This window comes from Lucilia cuprina, chromosome 5, assembly GCF_022045245.1.
Source record: "Lucilia cuprina isolate Lc7/37 chromosome 5, ASM2204524v1, whole genome shotgun sequence".
Lineage (NCBI taxonomy): Eukaryota > Metazoa > Arthropoda > Insecta > Diptera > Calliphoridae > Lucilia > Lucilia cuprina.
In genome coordinates this window covers 51,212,027-51,220,648 of record NC_060953.1, presented here as the reverse complement: position 1 = coordinate 51,220,648, position 8,622 = coordinate 51,212,027, and the positions used below count along the sequence as shown (strand labels likewise).

At 28.3% G+C, this 8,622-nt stretch overlaps 1 protein-coding gene across 3 annotated transcripts in view; it reads right to left on the bottom strand.

Annotated features, from left to right (window-relative positions):
• LOC111677239 (tyrosine-protein kinase Src64B) overlaps nt 1-8,622 on the bottom strand; it is a 54,582-nt gene that overhangs the window by 43,476 nt on the left and 2,484 nt on the right. Inside the window, exon 1 of one of the 3 annotated variants that reach the window (XM_046950929.1) lies at nt 6,924-6,986. The exons of the other annotated variants lie outside the window; for them this stretch is intronic. The gene's annotated coding sequence lies outside the window, so the exon portion shown is untranslated. Of the gene's footprint in view, nt 1-6,923; nt 6,987-8,622 lie in introns of those variants that run through there. 3 annotated transcript variants of the gene reach the window in all.

Genomic DNA, 8,622 nt, shown 5'->3' with positions numbered 1-8,622 from the left:
GAACTGAACTAGAACTGAACTGGAACTGGACTGAACTAGATGTGAACTAGAACTAAACTAGAACTGAACTAGAACTCAATTAGAATTGAACTAGAACTGAACTAGAACAGAACAAAACTAGAACAGAACTAGAATTGAACTAGAACTGAACTAGAACTGAACTAGAACTGAACTAGAACTGAACTAGAACTGAACTAGAACTGAACTAGAACTGAACTAGAACTGAACTAGAACTGAACTAGAACTGAACTAGAACTGAACTAGAACTGAACTAGAACTGAACTAGAACTGAACTAGAACTGAACTAGAACTGAACTAGAACTGAACTAACTGAACTAACTGAACTAATATATTACAAGAATTCTGCTATGTAATAGGTAGATCACTAAATTAACAACATGCTTATTTACCCATGAATTAGTAATAAACAGTATTTCTAGGTTCACTGAACTTTTGCTCTTGACCAACTAAATAAATGGTTCCCTATCTCCATTTTTAATTTGAAAAATTCTCTATCTACCCTCAGTTTTCCTGAATGAACACTGATACACAATTCACAAAGCAATAAGTTAAATTCTGTTCACTCGTACATTGTACAATGTTCCCACATGCATTGGAGTCGTGTTGGAAATGTTGCAGTAGTAAAATGAAAACAATTTGCAACTTTTAATTTTATTAAAAGTTTCAGGTTTTTTTGCATAAATTTTTAAAGAGTACAAAACACACATACAAAATACCTTTGTTGTACTTAATTAAAAATATTGAAATAAGTAGAATAAATATGAGCAACAATAAAAAAGATTTAACATTTAAGACATAATAAATACATCGATGGTGAAAGTTTAATATTTCATTACTAACATTTTTTTATATTTAAAAGTTTTTGCCAATTATAATCGAAACAAAAATAAATCTATGGCATTTTTATCTTATATGTATTTGAATAAAATATCAGTTAAGTGATGACAATATTTCACCAATGATGTGTTAATTTTTGCTAAAGATTTAATTTTATATGATTTCTACTTTGTTTGTTTTTTCTGTTGTATATACCTTTAATAATGGCTGTGAGGAAAATACTTAAAGTTAAAACTCATCTTTTGTTGTAATAAATAACAGAATAAATGAATTGAGGGATTAGTAAGACAATTGGCTTTTAGAAAATAAAATCCTTTAATCAATGTGAGTAGAGAAGGACATTCATTCTTCGTTTTATAACATAAACAAGAAGTAATGGAAAGTCAATATTAAGAGTACAATAGAATAGCAAGCTGTAAAGTAGGCAAAGAGAGGGGGTGTAATACTCTAAGGATGTAAAGGAATAATACGAAATACTAAGAACAAAATTTGATTTGGAACAGATTTAAAATAAAACTAGAACAGGACTAGAACAGAAATTTAAATGAACTAGAGAAGAACTAGTACAGAATTAGAACACAACTACAACATAACTAGAACAGAACTAGAAGTGAAATAGAACTGAACTTCAACGGAACTAGAAGAGAACTAGAACGAAACTAGAGCAGAACTTGACCAGAACTAGAACATATCTAGAACACAATTAGAACAGAACTAAAAAAGATCTAGAACAGAACTAAAACAGAATTAGAACATATCTAGAACATAATTAGAACAGAACTAAAACAGATCTAGAACAGAACTAGAACAGAACTAGAACAGAACTAGAACAGAACTAGAACAGAACTAGAACAGAACTAGAACAGAACTAGAACAGAACTAGAACAGAACTAGAACAGAACTAGAACAGAACTAGAACAGAACTAGAACAGAACTAGAACAGAACTAGAACAGAACTAGAACAGAACTAGAACAGAACTAGAACAGAAATAGAACAGAACTAGAACAGAACTAGAACAAAACTTAAACAAAACAGAACTAGAACAGAATTACAACAGAGCTAAAACATTTTCATAAAATTAAACTTAATTTACTAAACAACCCTACTAGAAACCTCAATATTATTCAACTGCATTGACCACCACAACTACTTCTTCAGCCACTACTGTAAATGCATATAAAATAACAACATTGTTAAAACAACTCTATTGACATTAACCAAACAGCAACCAAGAGACGACACACTGCAAGGCAGACCGACAGACAAACAAGACTAACTTACATCTAGCCAAGGATAGATGGATGGACGTCGTCAACACAATACAAAAAAGTTTTTATATTTAAAATAAATGTTGCCATTGGCAATTGAAATTTATAAATATTTAACAATAAATAGAAGAAACTAAAAAGTGTAAGAAGCAAAAAAATAATAATAATAGAACACATCTCGATGTGCTTACATATAATAAAATAAAGGAGTTACAAATAGATTTACAAACATACATAAATAAACAGTATAATAGCTATGTATAACACATTTAAAAGTTAAATGTATTTACCATAGAGAAAATTTATTATAACTATGCTACTTTTGTAAATGTAGTTGTAAATGTAAATAATATTGGATACTTTATAGAAACACACAAAATACATAAATAAATAGAAATCCTCTTAAAACAATTTAAATAAACAAAAATTTTTAACAAGTATTTCTCTAACATTATGCCACCAAAAGGTGTTAAGTGTAAATACACAGGCAGAAGCAGCTAAAACATCCCACAACTTCAAGTTGAATTTTTTCTATTTTTCTTTTAATAACACAAATGGAAAATAATGCTAGGAAAAGATGTACAGGAAAACAATCTAAGTGAAAAATACATTTTGTTGAAGTAAATTTGTGTATATTTATAGATTTTTTTCGATTTAAACAAACTTTATCTAAACCAATAATCATATAGAAATTAGGATGAATAAAATGAAATGTAACTCAAATATGTAATAGAACAAAAGTAGACTTGGAATATAATAGGACTAAAAAGAAATTGAAAAGGAGCACTAGATCAGCATTCAGTTCTAGTTCAGTTCTAGTTCTGTTGTAGTTCAGTTGTAGTTCAGTTCTAGTTCAGTTCTAGTTCAGTTCTAGTTCAGTTCTAGTTCAGTTCTAGTTCAGTTCTAGTTCAGTTCTAGTTCAGTTCTAGTTCAGTTCTAGTTCAGTTCTAGTTCAGTTCTAGTTCAGTTCTAGTTCAGTTCTAGTTCAGTTCTAGTTCAGTTCTAGTTCAGTTCTAGTTCAGTTCTAGTTCAGTTCTAGTTCAGTTCTAGTTCAGTTCTAGTTCAGTTCAAGTTCAGTTCTAGTTCAGTTCTAGTTCAGTTCTAGTTCAGTTCTAGTTCAGTTCTAGTTCAGTTCTAGTTCAGTTCTAGTTCAGTTCTAGTTCAGTTCTAGTTCAGTTCATTTACATTAACCCAACCTGTTGTCTGCTTCTTTTGCAGCAAACATAACTGACACAATATTAAATGAAATCTTCATACACATTATTTTTCCCCTTTTAATTAATATTCTAGACTCAAAGTTAAAGAAAAAACTTTTAAAATCAGCAAATGATTCCGCAACAAATTAATGAACTTAATATAACTCATTAATCTATGAGCTTTTCTCAATTAGTAATAAACTCTCGAGAATACTAATTATTTTTCATTAAATGCAACAAACGTATAGAAATACTTATTATGAGTTTTTAAATGGGAAAAATATAAAAAATAAAAAATATATTTTATTCTATTATTTTCTGTAGAAAAGAAATCAAGAAACGTACTGTAAAAATTAATTGAATCTGGAAAACATTTACAAAGTAAATAAATGAATAGTAAAATATTTAGAATTTTTAGTGATTTGTTCTCATACGTTTTTCATAATTTTGTTATCCCTACCTAATTTGGTAATAACAAATAAGACAGTAGTTGGCAGCAATTAAACTTTAAAATTTAAAATTTTTCATTATTTATTTACTTTTCAATATAGTTTTACTTTTGAAATTTCTATTATTTGAGGTAAACACTTTCACTTTTTACTGTTAACAAACTAATCTTTTTGGACCGATAGTCCCTATTAAACAATATCAGTTTATCTCCAATTTTATTATTTAAAAAACTTTTTCTATATTAATTCTTAAAATTGCGCCCTTTTTTCTTTTTTATAATTTGATACTACTGTTTGCCACTATAAAGTTGAAAAAAATGTTTAGTAATTTGGTTGACTTAGAACTACTACCAGTTCTTTTCCTCCTACTAAATATTAATAGCGGCGTGCTTTTTTGAGTGTTAAATATCATTAGCTGTTGGGGGTAAACAAAAGTTCATTAATTTATTTATGAAAATAAAATGAAACCAAGAAAAATAACTAAACACTAAAGAGAAAATTATCTCCAAATATTATTGAGGTTATCTAGAATAAAGTACTTCGAATAGGTAATAAAAATATAAATGTCTAAAAAGGGAGTTTTTTTACAAAGGTATTGATTACAATGTAAATAATTTTTATATTTCACTAATTAAGATTATCTAAAATTTTGTTAGAGATAACAAATACTTTCTTTTTTTAGTTTGTCAACTTTTGTCAATGTATGTCTGTTCTAGTTCTGTTCTGTTCTAGTTCTGTTCTAGTTCTGTTCTAGTTCTGTTCTAGTTCTGTTCTAGTTCTGTTCTAGTTCTGTTCTAGTTCCATTCTAGTTCTGTTCTAGTTCTGTTCTAGTTCTGTTCTAGTTCTGTTCTAGTTCTGTTCTAGTTCTGTTCTAGTTCTGTTCTAGTTCTGTTCTAGTTCTGTTCTAGTTCTGTTCTAGTTCTGTTCTAGTTCTGTTCTAGTTCTGTTCTAGTTCTGTTCTAGTTCTGTTCTAGTTCTGTTCTAGTTCTGTTCTAGTTCTGTTCTAGTTCTGTTCTAGTTCTGTTCTAGTTCTGTTCTAGTTCTGTTCTAGTTCTGTTCAAGTTCTGTTCTAGTTCTGCTCTAGTTCTGTTCTAGTTTTGTTCTAGTTCTGTTCTAGTTCTTTTCTAGTTCGTTTCTAGTTCTGTTTTAGTTCTGTTATTGTCCTTTTCTAGTTCTTTTCTATATCTGTTTTAGTTCTGTTCTAGTTCTGTTCTAGTCCTGTTCTAGTCCTGTTCTAGTCCTGTTCTAGTTCTATTTTAGTCCTCTTCTAGTTCTCTTTCAATAATGTTTCTGTTATTGTCCTTTTCTAGTTCTTTTCTATATCTGTTTTAGTTCTGTTCAAGTTCTGTTCTAGTTCTGTTCTTGTTCTTTTCTATATCTGTTCTAGTCCTGTTCTAGTTCTATTTTAGTCCTCTTCTAGTTCTCTTTCAATAATGTTTCTCTTCTTGTTCCCTTCTAGTTATCTTTTCTTCAAATAAAAGTTGCCATCAATTTTTATGTTAGCTTCATATGTATATTTATTTTTAAACCAAATTACAGATTCTAATCCATAATAGCATTTGAAAATGTATAAAAAGAAAATCGAAATCACTACACACTGTTGCATATAATTTGTATGCCCCTGTAACTCCTCGTTCTTCACATAAAAAAAGAAAAAAATATTGATCAATCTTGTTATCAGCTCGTACATATGGATGGATGTATGCTCGTGTACACAATTTACAAATGAACCATTAAAGTTTATTACGACGCACTGGTTTGTTATAAACATTTTACATATAATATTTTTCTCTTTTTTTAATTTTTTTTATTGTTATTAATGTCTGTGTGTATATATATTTTTATTACATTTTCATAGATTTTATTAGTACAACAATTTGTGGATTGAAATAAATATGAATAGATTCGAGTTGTTGACTCTGTGTGATTATAATAAATTAAAGAGTTAAACAAAAAAGAAAAAAATAATATTATAGAAAACATATTTTTTATATAAAAATTTAGTGAAATTTAAAAAAATTTTATAATATTTTCAAACTTTCAAATGTTTTAAACTGTTGAATGAATGAAATCAATGTTTTTTAAAGAAACTTGAGGGCTTAAAAATCTCTGATAACATGATGCCCTTAAATGCTTCAAAAGGATTTCGTGAATAAAGTATAACCAAAAATATGATTTTTATACCCTACACCTTAAAGTAGATCTGCTTAGAATCTTTTTCTGAGACGATTAAGCTATGTCCGTCCGTTTGGCTGGCTGACTATGTAAACCTTGTGCGCAAGTTACAGGTCCCAATTCTCAAGATAATTTGGCACACACTCATTTTTTGACCCAAGGACCAAGCCTATTGAAATAGGATAAAATCGGTCCATTATTTCTCCTAGCCCCCATATAAGCGTACCCCCCGAATAGAGAATTTGGGCTAAAAATTAAGTTAAATTTTCTGTTATGTCAACAAAAATCGGCAAAACTTAGTTTTATAGAACATTTAATAACATAACCGATTTTGGAAATAATCGGGCCTATTCACCTATAAATACTAATAACACTTTTGAATTCTACAAAAATAACTTTGAAGTAAACGAAAATTCCTCTACCAACATTTATAAAGATATTATAAGGATATACTATAGACTAGACTATAGACTAGACCATAGACTAGACCATAGACTAGACTATAGACTAGACTATAGACTAGACTATAGACTAGAATATAGACAAGACTATAGACTAGACTATAGACAAGAGTATAGACTTGACTATAGACTAGACTATACACTAGACTATAGACTAGACTATAGACTAGACTATAGACTAGACTATAGACTAAACTATAGACTAGACTATAGACTAGACTATAGACTAGACTATAGACTAGACTATAGACTAGACTATAGACTAGACTATAGATTAGACTATAGATTAGACTAAAGATTAGAATTAGAATTAAATGCTTTTTCACATAATCCTTATTTTTAACAAACTGACTAGTGTAAGGTATCATATAGTCGGCTATGCCCGACTATACATTTATACTTGTTTTAAACTAACTTTTAGTGTAGAGTGTCATATGATCGGTAATGCGTGATAAAACATTTTTACTTCTATTATATATTAAATTTCTTTGAACAATTTATTTCCTTTAACATACCTTTGCTGTTTTTATTTTCAATAAAATTAATCCATTTATTTAATTAAATTTTCTTTGTTATTTGTTTATGTTTATATTTAGATAATAGAAAATTTTTTTGTTTATCAATTGAACACTTTTTTCTTTTGCTTTTTATTTTCTATAAAAAAGTTTTAAGTTAATATTGTTGAAATTTTCGTAAAAAAAGTGTATCTGTAACAGAACACAAAAATTAGCACATAATTATTAGTATTAATTAAAGGTACAACAACAAATGCAAAGAGATAAATGTTTGTGAAGAGTATATGTATGCATTTAATAAAGGACAATGAGAATTTATAAAAAAAATATAAAAATAAATCCTTAAAAACAACTAAACAAAGTATAAAATACACCGGTAGAAAAAAGTAAAATCTCCGACTATAAATATGCATACATATTAAGGTGGTTTGTTGTTGTTGTACCAGAAAAAAACAATAATAATAACAAACATATTTTTTGGGTGGAAGAGGGTGAACAGTTACATTATATTTCTTTATGAGTATGTAAAATGCTGAGAGAATGATAAAAAGAGAAGGAGAGTGAATTTATGTTTAAAAAAAAAAAAAACAAGTATGTGGGTAAGAAAATTAACAACAACAATAATGTCAGTATAATAGTAATAAACATACATAGTGGGCGAGGTGCAGACACCTAAGAAAATATAAAACATAAATAAATGAAAATAAGGAAAGAAATTTTTTTGGGTAAGTTAAAATAACGGTAAATTTCAACGATTACGTTTGTTCTTTGTTGCTAATCATAATGACAATAAGAATGATAATAATGATGATGATGGAGGTGGTGGTTTTTAAAGGTGGCAAATGATGACGACACGCAAAAAGAAAAAAAGTGAACAAAAAAAAAAAATTTAACGAAAATAAAATTTTGTACAACTGAACAGACAAAACAGGAGCTCAACGATAACAACAACAAACATTTAAAGCCAGTAATGTTAACGAACGAAAACGTCAAAGTGGTCATATAAAAAATAGCAACAACAACAACAACAGAAAAAGAAGGAAGAGAAGCAACATAAAACGAAAAACTACTATGTTGCTAATTCAATACACACAACGTAACATGTGTAATATTTCGCCTGTTTTATGGATAGGAAAATAATAAATAAGGAAAATAGAGAATGTAATAAAGTACAAAAAGAAATAAAAGAAATTCAGAAACAGGAATGGAAAATGGAAATTTTATTTCAATAACTAGTCTAAGGAATAGTAAATTTGGTGATCTATTGACTAGTGTTTTGAGTCATTTAAGGACTTTTGACTAGTAAGTGAATAAGTCCATTTACTGGTCTTTACTGGGACTAGACTTTTTCTATGGAATAATCTATAAAATGGTATGTAAACTTTATATCTGAATTATTCTGTTCAATAGTTATTAACTAGATAATGGATACGACTATAAGCTACTTGGCTAATATGGACTAGTATGTGAACAAGTCTTTGAGAAATCCAAACCGATATATCTATACTCTATTCACTAGTCTTTTAAGCCATTAATGAACTATTGACTAGTAGGTGGATTAGTCCAATTAGTAGTCTAGGGACTAGACTATTCTATGGAATAATCCATGAAATGGTCTGTAAACTTTATATCTGAACTCTTCTGTTTAATAGTTTACTAACTAGATAACGGATACGACTATAAGCTACTGGGCTAATAT